This window comes from Acinonyx jubatus, chromosome B1 (genome assembly GCF_027475565.1).
Source record: "Acinonyx jubatus isolate Ajub_Pintada_27869175 chromosome B1, VMU_Ajub_asm_v1.0, whole genome shotgun sequence".
NCBI lineage: Eukaryota > Metazoa > Chordata > Mammalia > Carnivora > Felidae > Acinonyx > Acinonyx jubatus.
In genome coordinates this window covers 95,029,626-95,044,339 of record NC_069382.1, presented here as the reverse complement: position 1 = coordinate 95,044,339, position 14,714 = coordinate 95,029,626, and the positions used below count along the sequence as shown (strand labels likewise).

At 35.8% G+C, this 14,714-nt stretch overlaps 1 long non-coding RNA gene across 1 annotated transcript; it reads left to right on the top strand.

The window, feature by feature from the left end:
* The first annotated feature begins 641 nt into the window (after positions 1 to 641).
* On the top strand, positions 642 to 13,669 carry LOC128314464 (uncharacterized). Its single transcript, XR_008296139.1, has 3 exons — positions 642 to 773; positions 12,733 to 12,950; positions 13,214 to 13,669. It is a non-coding gene; the product is annotated as an uncharacterized LOC128314464 (long non-coding RNA).
* The last annotated feature ends 1,045 nt before the right edge of the window (positions 13,670 to 14,714 follow it).

Genomic DNA, 14,714 nt, shown 5'->3' with positions numbered 1-14,714 from the left:
GAAGGAAGGGAAAGAATTAAAGAATCTTCCCAACATAAATTCTGAATTGAGATAAGGGGAATGTGGAGGGGATGAGGGAGGCGAACTGTTTTGGAAGGTGAGTTTGGTTAGGAAACATAAGGAAATCAGTTTGAACAGATAACTTTTAATCCATTATTTTCCAGATAGGAGCAGGAACAGAAAGAGCCTTTCTTTTATTTTTTAAATATACTTTGAAGTATCTTATATTTTAAATATACTATTAAGGGTCTTTGTTTTATTGTATGTATGTATTTATTTATTGGAAAAAAGAAAGAACCCAGCATCTGATTGTTGAAGACTGTATAAAACCATTCTTTATTTAAACCATGTCCCTTTAATAAGGCCAGAACAAACTCAAACTTAATGATGTGTGGATTTTTTTTCTCTAAACAACCTACTACACGATGACAAACATACAATAGAAAAAATTTGGTAAATCATTTGCAACTTTATCAAATTAACTTCAAATGTTCTTGGGTTTTTATGTTGTGTGAATGGAAAGCATAGTTTAAATTGTTAACAAAGATACTTCTTGATGCATTACTCAGTAGGAAGTCCTTCAGGAAAGTTACTTTGAAGGGCAAAGCAATGCTGCTAACCAATTTTGTTAACTTAATCCCAGGCTTTGCAATCGAGTGGAAAAATCAAGTGGAAGAAGAGCTTTCTCTTCAGCACAGGATTTAAAGAAGTAAAAATAAGGATGCCATTGAAGCTATTTCAGATGAATTCTAACGTACCTACTAAAGACCCAGGTCAGTTTGTGGGGGAAAAATTGTTATATAATAACTAACATGCTTTAAAATCACTACAATATAAATTCATATTTCCTAAGTACTGGTTTATGCCATGTGGTGACACTCACAGCTACAACAGTAACATAAAATATTTCCAGAGGGGAAAAACAATGAGAAGTCTCAAGACCAGAACACTGTCGTGCAATGAAAGGAAGGTAGATCAAAACATACCATTTTCATATTTTAAAAGCTCCTAAAACTTGGATTTTCCTGTAACCAAAAAAGGTAACCTCCTGATCAGCTCATACACAGTCTTGTATCAATTTCTGTGTGCCTCTCACACTCTTCATATTTGATTTCACTCTTTTGGATGCCAGCAAAAATCTTCCCTAAAATCAAAAACAGTGCAGAATTTCTTTTCCAAACAGTACAACTTGAAAACTTGAAGGGTCACAGTGCCCTCTAGTGACCCATTGATAAGACCAACTTTTATTTCAGTCTCCGAGAACAAAATGTTGGAGTCTTACACATTTTCAGCGAGTTTTTTTTCCACACGTATTTATAAATGCCATTTTCTACTTCTGATGTGGGAAAGTGTAAGTTACAATCAATTAGCTACACAGTACACTGGAGAATGACTCCCTTTCTTGTCCAGTGCTCCCACGGTTACATTGTATCTGGAGGGGAAAAAAAGGCTTAATTCCAATCAATCCTACAAATCAACATACTGTACATTAATATGTACAAATGTAAAATTCTTAATTGAGACTTGTGATAAGGACAGGTTTGTGGCGCTCTAGAGCTGTATTACAGTCCCAAATCTGTCCATGCCTGACAATGAGACCAGTGCTAAGGAATTTGATCCCACTGAACCTCACTTTTCTTCCTCTATAAATGAAAAAAGGGTGGCAGTATTGGTGCGGATGCAGGGAAATGGACTATAAACATTTCTAGTGGGAGCACTGATTCTACAGCTTTTCTGGAGGGAAAAATATGGCAATAATTCTCTAACAATTTTGTAAGTACAGTGGCAATAACTCTCAAAAAACAGAAGATTCCCAATGTACTTCGCCTTAATGCCAGAATAATGGCCAATATTGAACTCCTACTCAGTTCCATATACTGTCTGAAGTGCTCTAAGTAGATTTGCTCATTTAATAGTCACAAAAATTCTGTAAGGTTGTACTAATACTTAGCTACATTTTACATATCAGGGAACCAAGACACTAAAATTTGCCCAACTTTACAAAATCAATAGTTGGATAAAAACCCAGGCTGTATGGTTCAGAGTCCATGCTGCAAACTATTACACTATACTTCTAGAACTTCATCTTCTGAGAAATTACCCTAAGAAAATTATTGAGGATGTACACAAAGAATTTTCAATCAGGGTGTTAATCTCAGCATCATTTCTAATAGGAAAAAAAATGGAAAATAATCTAACTGACCAAAAATAGGGCATTCATTGAAATGATTATGTTAAAGACAAGCCATTGACTCTGTGTTCTTTTTTTTAATTTTTTTATGTTTATTTATTTTTGAGAGAGAGACAGAGTGTGAGCAGGGGAGGGACAGAAAGAGGGAGACACAGAATCCAAAGCAGACTCCAGACTTTGAGCTGTCCGCACAGAGCCTGACACCGGGCTCAGACTCACGAGATCATGACCTGAACCAAAGTCAGACAAGACCATGACCTGAGCCACCCAGGTGCCCCAAACTCTGTGATCCTAAAGAACCAATAACATGAAAAATGTTCCCAAATATATTAAGTGAAATAGCAGATTAGAGACATACTACATTCATATATGTATAGTGCACTCCCATTTTTAAAAGAAATATATATTTAAGAACAAGGAAGGAAAATTGCTAATGTATAAATAATAATTATGTTGTGAACATAGCATAACATATAGAGAAGATGAATCACTATGTTGCACAACTGACACTAATGTAAATTGTCAAAGATACTCAAATTTAAAAGTTATAATAATAATAATGTGTAGAGAGTGGTGAGAATGGAGGTAACAATTTTTATTTTCTTTTTTCTTTTTTATGTCCATTTTCCAAATTTTCTATAAATAATTCTAAAAATATTTTATATTTTTAAGAAATTAAGGTTCACTTTTTTTTTAACTTTTGCAAAATTTTATTTTAAAGTTGGAAAGTTTTGGGCCCCTGAGTGGCTCAGTTGGTTAAGCATCCTACTCTTGATATCAGGTCAGGTCATGATCTCACCATCGTGTGATCATGCCCCGTGTCAGGCTCCACACTGTGTGGAGCCTGCTTGAGATTCTCTCTCTCTCCCTCTGCCCCTCTCCCCTGCTTTCATGCTCTCTCTCTCTAAAAAAGAAAAAAGTTGGAAATTTTTGAGTTTTAAGCTTTTGCTTTTGACCACTACTTTTCCATTTTTGCACTTGCTATTTTATTTTACTTCCAGTATAGTTAACATACAGTGTTATGTTAGTTTCAGGTGTGCAATAAAGTGATTCAACAATTCCAGTGCTCACTGCAACAAGTGCACTCCTGGGTTGCATGCGTGGCTCAGTCGGTAGAGCATGCAACTCTTGGTCTCAGGGTTATGAGTTCAAGCCCATATTGGGTGTTGAGCCTTCAAAAAAAAAACAAGTGCACTCCTTAATCCCCATCACCTATTTCCCCCAACAGGAAAATGCAAATCAAAACTATAATAAGCTATCACCTCACACCTGTCAGAATGGCTAAAATTAACAACACAGGATATAACAGGTGTTGGCAAGGTTGTGGAGAAAAAGGAACCCTCTTGCACTGTTGGTGGGAATGCAAACTGGTGCAACCAGTGCAGAAAATAGTATAGAGATTCCTAAAAAAAAATTAAAAAGGAACTACTCTACAATCCAATAATCACACTACTGGGTATTTACCTAAAAAGTACAAAAACACTATGTCAAAGGGATAAGTGCACCCCTATGTTTATAGCAGCATTATTTACAATAGCTAAATTATGGAAGCAACCAAGTATCCATTGATAGATGAATGGATAAAGAAGATGTGGTACACAGACACACACATGCACACTGGAATATTACTCAGCCATAAAAAAAAGAATGAAATCTTACCATTTATAATGACATGAATGGAGCTGGAGAGTACCATGCTACATGAAACAAGTCAATCAGAGACAAATACCATATGATTTCACTTATATGTGGAGTTTAAGAAGCAAAACAAACAAGCAAGAGAAAAAAAAGAGAGAAGCCAAAAAACAGACTCTTAACTATTGAGAACTGATGGTTACCAGAGGGGAGACTGGTGGCAGAATGAGTAAAAATATTTTATTTTTAATGAGAAGTTCAGGCCAAATGTGCTCTAAGATGCTTTCTAGCTCTAAATATTTATTATTTTGAAATAAGAAATAGAGAATAGTCATGAATTTTAGAACTAGAAGGAGAAAATATTTACCATCCCTCCAGAGGTTTCCATATCTGTTTGATTCTCAGAATCACCTGGACTAATCAAAGACAAACTTCTTGCCTCCCTCTTTTTCCAATCCAAATCACCTGAGGATGAGGCCCAGGTGATTCTTATGAGCTGACAGTATGGGAAACTACTAATTTATTCCCATTGCATCATTTCAATCATCTGGCACATAAGCAGCACTCTTAAAACCAAATGCGAACCAGAGCCTTCATATACTGTTGGCTATTACAAGCAATCCAATTGCTATTGACAAATTTCAAGTTCAAGTTCAATTTTTTTTAATTTTCTTGAGAAAAAATGAATCTTAAACAATAAATTTACTAATAAAAAAATTTTAGCTATAAAATAATGTAGTCAGACCTACCAACAATGAGCAGAGTGAAGGTATTATTACCTATATTCATTGCAAATAGCTTGTTCACATTTTTCGACTACATTCCTATTTAAAGGAATCAAAATTTCTTAGAGCTCACACAACACAAAATCAGATCCAAACATAGTATTTTTGATACTATGGGCAGCAGGTTGGGGAGGATGGAGCTAATGCAACAAGAAGCTCTGTTTTAAGGAAAAGATTGTCCAAAGCCTTCTCAAGAGTCCTTAGTTGCACAGAGTAAGGAACAGCCACTCTGGACACAGTGAAAACATTTATAAATAGATAAGGAAAGACTCTTGCAAAATCTTCCTTGAATTACCAGAATTTTACTCTTAGAGCAGCAATTTTTATTTGTGGTACAGTAACCTGTCTCAAATTGATGGTACAAAGAATTAGTTACATTAACTCACAGGAGATTTGCATCACCAGAATCTATTTTATCCAAGCCACAGGACCTGATTGCCTGGTATACCTATCTCACTTTGTGCATCAAGACGTCTTCCAGGTGTCCCCCAGCAGGAAACAGGAAGATGACTACTAATCTAAAAAATTATAGGCAAATAAAAATGGAAGATAGGATGGCTCATATCTTATTCCTGCCATTTAAAGGAATAACTCCTGATATACCAGTCTTGACAAAAAACATACATACACACCCTCACAAAACATTTAAAAATAAAAACCAAGACCAATGTTGAATTTAAAACTCGGTGAAAATAGTCCGGCAATAGTGAGTATCGAGGCAACATGAATTGTGGATACCATGTGCTGTTGCTTTGATTGCTTGGATGACTCATCAGAGAACACCCTCCCCCAAGCCTTAACTGCAAACTGCTTCAATTCCCTTACCTGAGCTTTCACTCTGCTTTCTTAGAGTTCTGGAAAATGTTCTACTCAAGGCAGCAAGTACACATATAGCCCAGATGAACTATAATTAAGGTGGCAAGAAACCAAGGAAAAGAGAAAGCAGTATTAGTTCAATTGTTTCCTTTGCACAGGGAGCAGATGGACTCCAAGGTCCAATAACCCTTTTGTACCTCAGCTAAGGCTGACAATACATCATTATACTCAGATGGGAGCAAGAAGAAGGTGCCTAGCAACTTGGACTTGGAATGCTTGAGCTTTTGTCAATTTACGTCATAATCTTAATATTAAACAGGCTTGCTCTCATTTGCCAGTCATCACCTCATTTTATGTTTTTCAAACACAAGAAGATTAAACAGTCTTTCCTGAAAGTACTTTAGCCCCTTAGATATAGAACAGTAGTAGTGTTTGAGTCTCCCCTTATAAATGTATATGTAAAACTGCCATGAGTCTCAGTGGAAATTATATAAGTTGGAGGGCCTACCATGGGTAACGTTTTCATTAGCCACAGTATGCACATAACCCAGGGTCTTTTTGGAATTTGGATACCAAGAACTATTCCTTGGACCCCATTGTGTTTGTGTGCTTTATATACATAAGAAGTTATTAGAACTTCTATTTCTATTTAGATTTATCTTTTGCTTCTTTAATTATTATAAAATATAGACATATGTATGTATATATACATATATATATAATCTTATAATGAAAATAAAATATGTGTTTGGGGTTGTGTGCTCAAATATTTTAGATGTCTAGATCATGTTATGTGATCACATAGTTGATGAAGGGTAATAAGGAAAGAATTAAGAAAAGGAGGAGACCTGAGAATGAATCAAAATCATTAGACCATCAGTGGACCAACCACATGCCCTTCTCACAATGCAGCATTGGGTGAGAATTCTATAAGTAACATATGATCAGGGCACCTGGGTGGCTCAGTTGGTTAAGTGTCTGACTCTTAGTTTTCGCTCAGGTCAAAGTCTCACGGTTCACAGCATCAAGTCCCGCTTTGGGCTCTGTGCTGACATCATGGAGCCTACCTGGGATTCCCTCTCTCCCTCTCTCCCTCTCTCTGTGCCCCTCCCTCATTCTCTCGCTCTCTGTCTCAAAATAAATAAACTTTAAAAAAACATATGAGCAAGAGGATGGCAATCATTTTTCTCCAATATCCTGTGATGTCTAATTATATCAATATAGGAGGAAGACAGAACCTGTTCATCTTTCATTTTACTCGATAAGAAAAAAATATTGGGGAAAATTAATTTCTGGCAGGAAACCCAGAAATATTGGTTGGAGATATAAATAACATACCCTACCCTTAGATCCCAGATAAAGAGCTTCACATACAACTCCCATTCTCCTAGCTTTCTCACTGCAGATCCCAATGAAAAAATAAGGAAGATAGTTATATAAACAATAAATCTGAGTCATCACTGAACTCTTGCAAATCTTTCTGACAACAACAAAAAAAGGAATAAAAATGCTTCCAGCAGAATTATCCTTAATTATGATAAAAAACATATAACCAAGTATGTTATTCTTATTAGGATTCATCCTCCCCAACATGGATAATTGGAGTCTAGAATAACTTCAAAGAGGAGAGAATTAGATTTTCTGGACCACATAGTTCTCATCAACTCAGAAGAGAGAGGAAATGTCCCAGTACAAATCTAACTTGGAAGAGAAATTTTTTCCCAACATTATATTGATGAATGTTGGTCTAATATAATATCTTCTCCATTCTTCTGACAATGCTATACTTTCCTACCATATAACAACCTCCAGTGAGAAAAGTTGTGAGTGTCCACCTCATCCTTATCTTCTCCCTATCCTTTGATATGTCACCATATACTTGGAAGATCTCGAATTAAATAAATGTTACCAAGGGTCATAAAATAGTGCAGAGAAAAAAATGTGATAAAAGCAGATGTACTATAAAACAATTAGTTGAGACAAAGAAGAAACAAAGAGAAAGTCATTTTAACCAGGCCATTCAAGGCTTCTCTCTTGAGTGGATAATGTCATATTCCTGCTTTAAACACAAAGAGAGGTTTGATTGTTTTCTGCCTAAACTTTCACAGTATATCATTACACTTTTTCAAGATTGATGTTAAACTTCTGCAAGATATAATATTGTAGAAATATTTTTTTGAGAGAGAGACTGCACATGCACACAAGTGGGGAAGGTGCAAAGGGGGAAAGAGACACAGAGAGAAAGAATCTTAAGCAGACTCCACACTCAGCATGGAGCACAACACAGGGCTCAATGTCACGACCTTGAGATCATGACCTGAGCCAAAATTAAGAATCAGGCACTTAACCAACTGAGCCTCCTAGGTGCCCCTAATATTTTAGAATTTTTTATGTAAAGGAATAAAAGTAGCCAAAGATCCTTCTCCAAGGTCCTAATTTCAGCTGGACAATTGACTTCCTGTGGAGCACTGAGAAAGTGGTTTAACCTTTCCAGGCCAAGGTCATGCCCTTCTTATTGGTAAAATAGAGCTAAATATTCTCCTATACTTTCCTCTTAAATTTTTTTGAAATTCAAACATGGAACTGGGAAGTTTTTAAACATTTTATTATTTTTTCACCCCAAAGATAAAAAGGAATCATCCCTCCAATGAAGGATATACATGAAATCTACAGGATTAAGCCATTTTAGATGCTTAAATGTATGGCATTCTTAAAAAGTAACCTCAAACCTTCAGCTCTGGATAACCTCTCACAATTGAGCCACTGTTTTAATACATTCTTATAATGCCAAGGTTTTAGAAAAGAGAGTAAAAATACCTTCTTTGGGCAATTTGTGTGCAAATGAAACAGCCTATTAAAGATTGCCTCAATGAGAATGTGTAAACACTGGTCTTGGCCACAAAGAAACAATTTCCTGGGGCAAACTTCATGGTCTGATTTCCCAGAAATACCCTGGAAAATGAACAGAAGGAAACGCCTCATACTGCTTTGTCTGTAGCCACAAAATATACACAGAGGGTCCCACCCAGCCGAAATTTAACCCTGTGCCCCCCAAAAAGGACAAAAGTAATAACAAGTCACATAATGAGGCCATTGTACATGTAAAAATAGTATCTACACTACCTACGCATGAAGGCCAATATAATTATGGTCTAAGAAACTAAGTTACTTCAGAGTGGAAATATGAACAGGTGCCCTATGATAATATTTTCTAGGCAAGAACCATTCAAGGATACCTCTTCTCCCATCAGCTCTACTTAGTTTAAATCCATCAGAGGGAGGAATAATAGGATAGTACTTGCTAATTTATTCAATTTAGAATGGACCTATGCGAACATTTGCAAGAACCTGTCTATCAAATACTAATTTTTTTTAAAAGCTGTCATTTTTTGTAACTGTCAATCTAATAGAAGAGGGTTTACAACAAATCACTCAGGGAATAGTCTATTCTTGTATGTTTAACAATATCTCCACAACTATCTTATGTCTAAAATCAGGCCATCAATGTCTTTCTATTCTACTCCCATCCCATCAAACCAGATTACTGCCAAGATTAGTCACTTCTGTAAGCAGATTTGAAACTACAGACTGAACATAGACCTCTCTCCTTATTCTCAATTGATCAACATTCCTTTTAAATAGTTTAGAAATGCCTCTCCCATTCCTCTGCCACTATCATGGTTCCAGCCTTTGGAATCTTTCTCTGATTGTTTCCAACCTTACCTTTCCTCCACTAGTTCTCAACACTGGTTGCATTTAGAATTATCTCAAAATATTTGAAAAGTACCCATATCTTTTACACAAATATCTCTAGAGGGTAAGATCTTGTTGCTTCCCTTCTTCACTCAAAATAAAAAGAACTTTTAGTGTAGAGATATATGAAATTAATGTTATTATCTTTAAATGGGAATACTTTATAGTAATATTTATGTTCATATTATCAGAGGATTCACAAGTATTTATGGTCCCTAAGTAAATGCCTGTGCCATTTATTTTGTCCAAGAAATTTTTCTTCGCCCAAAATTACCCACAAGTTACAGATTGCTATAACTGAGTTAAGAATAGTTATTGTTATTATATGATGTAATTGAAAAAGCACAGAACTAGGGGATTTGAAATTTAATTATGATTCTTGGTTAAGTTATTTATTCTGCTAAGCATACATTTCTTTTTTAAAAAATGGGAATAATGGGGCACCTGGATAGCTCAGTGGGTTAAGCGTCCGACTTTGCCTCAGGTCATGATCTCACAGTCTGTGAGTTCAAGCCCCTCATTGGGCACTTCTGTCAGCTCAGAACCTGGAGCCTGCTTCAGATTCTGTGTCTCCCTCTCTCTCTACCCCTCCTCCACTCACACTCTGTCTGTCTCTCTCTCAAAAAATAAATAAACATTTAAAAAAATTCTAAAAGGGGCCCCTGAGTGGCTCAGTTGGTCAAGACTCTGATTTTGGCTCAGGTCATGATCTCGCGGTTCATGGGTTCAAGCCCCATGTCAGGTTCTGTGCTGACAGTTCAGAGCCTGGAGCCTGCTTCAGACTCTCTGTCGCCCTCTCTCTCTGCTCCTCCCCTGCTCGCTCATTCTCTCAATCTCTCTCTCTTTCTCTCTCTCTCTCTCTCTCTCTCTCCCTCCCTCCCTCTCAAAAATAAATAAAAATTAAACAATTTTTTAATTATAAATATTGTGAATAATAATATTGTCCCTACATGCCTCAAAGAATTATTGTCAAGAGTAAATGAGACAATATATATGAAAACGTATGAATAGCTACAAATCCCAAATGGTCTCCTCTTGAGTATAAACTGAATAAACTATAAGCCCTTAGATTAATTCTAGTTTGTTATAAGTAAATATTGCAAGTTAAGCAATATTCTAAAAAAAAAAAGAAAATGTATTTTTCAAGAGAGTTATTGTCTCTGTTATCACTTATACTTACTGTATACTAGAGGCAGCCCTCTATTTAAAGAAACTATAAGTCAGAGTATGTGGAACCCCTCTCAGGCTGCCAGCACTTTCTCCGTCATCTGTAATCACTCCCTACTGTCCTTGGCAAGCCCTCCGTAAATCTGCAAATAATTCCCACTCCCTAATTTCAAAGACAAGAAAAAGCAGGCCAACCAACAGGTAAATTGCCAGCCATCTCTTGCTTCTACATTGGTTCTTCAGGCCTGGTTATCCTCTAAACTCTCTTGCAAAGTAGGCTGAGGGTAAATACAGGAGAAACTGCTGCTGAGGGTGAGGGTGCTCATATCTGCCAAGAGTACATCCTCATGTGTTGGCTTGTGAGAAACAAGAGTGTGTCTAAATATAAATTCGTATGATGGAATTGAATGAGTGCAAGGGGAAGACAGAGAGCCAAGACTAGTTTCAGTCCAAAGCCACACCATAGACACTCAGACAGATTTAAATCTGCCTTGGATCCTAGGTCTCCACTTGAAGATTAATGTAGACTACCACCTGAATCAGAGGCCATAAGAATAGTTCAAAGGACCCAAAGGGATTTCTAATAATATCCAAATATACCATATATATCCTAGTTAAGTTCAAATCCCACAAGATCTTAGTAAAACAAACAAACAGCAACAAGCCCTTTTTGTAAAACAGTATCCACCTGTATCAAACCTCTTTATCCTAGATATGTAGAAACATGGGCAAGTTTTAACAATAATCCAATACATGATCCTGAATACAAATTTAGAGGATTCTTCAATTAAACTGTATTTAAATGTAATATTCATTTAATTCTTACCCAGCTGATTATTTACTGAGAAATTATTTATTTGATTATGTTGAAGATATTGCACTAAATTTTCACTTGGCAAAATTCATCTTTTTTTATCAAAGAGTTTACAATATAGTATTATTTCTCAACCATTTGGAGTTGTTGAATCTTTTGAAAATCTGATTAAAGATACAGCTGCTCTTACCAGAAATACACAAATACATGTAAAATTTGCATCAGTTTTAAGGGCTGGAGTCTATCCAGTGGTTACTAGGAGCACTTAACACTCAAGAAAAAATAAGAATGGAAGTAATACAAAGTAGCATAATATTAAAGCAATAAGATCTACTATAAGAGCTTAGCCCAACGAGCATTTATTTAGGTGTAAAATGCTCAGGTAAGTATTCATGATCGACACTTAGGGGTTTGACCTTGAAGGATAAGTAGGACTTTGCCAGACAGAAGTAGGGATGGGGAGACAACATTCAAGACCACAGGAATGGCATAAATGTACGAATCACATAAATGTATGAATGTTAGCCATGTCCAAACAAGAAAAATGTTAAAGTCCCACTAGAAAGTTTGGATTTAATCTTATAAGTAATACCAAGTCATTAATGTTTCTTAAGCAGAGAGAGATGATCAGAATGGTGCATTAGAAAAATTACCCTACTGATGATAAAGTGGTGTGGATAAAGATTGAAGATAGAGAGAAGGTTATTGCAGTGGTATAAGCAAGAAGTAATGAGTCAAGGGCAGTAAGGCTCATATAACGATACTTCAGAGGTAGAGCCAAGCAAAATTGGCCTTTCATTAAAATGTGGAGAATTTAGTAAGAGAAAGGATCAGAGGTGATTACAAAGGTATCTCTTTTTAAATGTTAGGAAATACAGGAAATGAAGCACATTTAGAGCGAAAGATCTTTTTATTTAGGGCAGATTGAGTTTAAGCTATTAATTATTCCTGAAAATAAAAGATTTTACCTATGAATCTATATCCATCAGAATACTAATAGCATTAATAACTACAATATTAAAAGAAAACAGACTAAACAAAATCCTGAGACTCTATCAGGAAATTGAACAACCGTACAAGAGAATTTTCAACGTTTATTCAAACAGGTAGGAATCCAGTGATTGGTTTACAACTCATATCACATTTCCAAGTCCCAGCCTCTTTAATGTTATACTTTGCAACATAAAGAGATTAATCTACAGTGTGTAAAAACAGAAGGTGTGCCAATATTCAGCAAATAGCAGAAATAAGCAATGTTGCCAACCTCATCAAAACCATTGATTTTTTCCGAAGAGACAGAATCTCACCAAATGAGTTGGGCAACAGTTACTTGTCAACAGCAGGCAGCAGAACTTTGATCAGAAACCAGCTTCCTGCCACAGACTCAGCCCTCTCATAATAGATTAACACCTAAATTGGACATTAAGACCTAAAAGAGACCATCTCGTGCAAACTTTCTTGAGTAAACAAACAAACAAACAAAACTAATGCTCATGGATATTAAGGAAGTCACTTTGGTAATAAACAACAGAACTAAAACTAGAATTTTTGTCTCCTGACTCCCATTTCAGGTGTGCTTTCCTCAGCCCCATATTTTCAAATGTTTCCTTGAGTCATGAACCCAGTGGACTTGGAGTTAACCTATGTCCCACAGAGCAGGCCTTGGGAGAATACTGAGCTGCCATACTGATGGATTATTGGGGCTGCTTCCAAAGCTATTTGGACAGAACCTCTCAAGCATCTGGCTGAGCTGAGGGATGAGTGGCTACACACATGTGTGCTTACTGAAGTAAGGTTAGAAAGGGGAAATGGCTTCTTCACAGTTGCCCTCCACTCTCCTTTTCTGCATTTCTTTCCCAAGAGTGGTTGCTAAGAGATCTGATATCACAGGACTCCATGTCCTCTGCCCTCCAGCCTGCCCTTCTCTTCCACTGAGCCTCATGCCCCCAAATTATCTTTCCCTATTCTTTCCTTGAGAGATTTCTAGTACTTTAAAATTGCTACTCTAAGGAGTAAAGAAGCAATGTAATGAAAATTGTGTTTGAATTTCAGAGTTTGGGAAGCTATAATGAAAGAGCCCCTTCACCACACTGTTACAGGAGCAGAAACCAAATGCATTATCAATAATGGCCAGAAAATCAGACTCTGGGAGCAGCACACAAGAATCTGTTCAACAAACCCTACAGGGGATTCTAATGCTCCGCAAGATTAGAAAACCTCTAATATAATATTATGCAAATTGTTTTCCCTGAGATTACATTTTGGATGTCCATTTCAATAGCTGATCTAAAACTCTTAAATAGGAAAAAGGCAACACAAACTGCTGGAGATTGAATGTGACAAAGCAAGTACGGGAACTAAAAGGTTTTGGAGATTTAATCTAGCATCCTGTTTCTCATGCAGAAGAATGCCTCATGCATTGCATGAGAAATTTCCCAATGTTGCACATTCATGGAAAGAAATATTAAATATATTTTTTTATTTTTCCCATCTTTTTTCTTTAGATTGCAGAGAGTAAAATTCCAAATTTATACATATGTGTGTGTGTATGTATGTATATATATATGTATATATATATATATATGTATACATATATATATGTATATATATGTATACATATATATGTATGTATATGTATACATATATGTGTATATATATGTATATATATATGTATATATATATATGTATACATATATATATATACCAATTTCAACTTAATTCCTAAAGGAGAAAAAAGAGACTAAATGTAGACAAAATTTGATAACCAATTTACCCTTCATATGCTAAATCCTTAACTTGTTCTCTGCTTAGGTGCCGAACAAGGATTTATGTGTCCAAAAATATTCAACTCACTTGACACTTTACATTAAGAAAAAACAGCAGGCTTCTCATTCAGTGAGACTCTGCTCCATGGCTATTTATAAATGAAGTAGAATAACAAATCATTAGGACATGTTTGAGATTGGGGACGGAAAGGCATGAATAACTACTGTTAGTATATTTCATGTGTCAGTCTACTATCTCAGCGTTTATAGAGCCCACAGGAGGAAATTTTTTTGATATTTCTTTCCAGTTGAAGCCAGCTGGTAAAATTTATAGCTTTTTTGGTTCATAGAAAACTATGGCCTTTGTAAAGGAAGGGTGTTAGACTTCAAGTAAGTAAAAGAGTAAATGATATTATCAAAAAAATATTACTTTTCAACTTATTTTATACTGGCTCTATATCACAGTCTAATTTCAGTGTTTCTCCAGAACCTGCTAAAATAGAAAAAGAAATCATATTGGAAAATTAGATTAGTCTTACAGAATGAACATCTCAAGAAGGAACAGTTTTTCTGTGTTAGATGCAGCTGTGTTTAGATGAAGTCAAGTTGTACCTGCATACAAATGTTCCTAAACAAAACATCGTACTTATTAACTAAGATAAATCTTACTCAGCAAGATCTGTTACATCTTGCTCTATATCAACTCTGAATATTATCTATTATATGGAATTTTTTTTCCATACAATAGACACTAGGAAAATAGAAAAAGAAGCTAATTTGGGGTTACT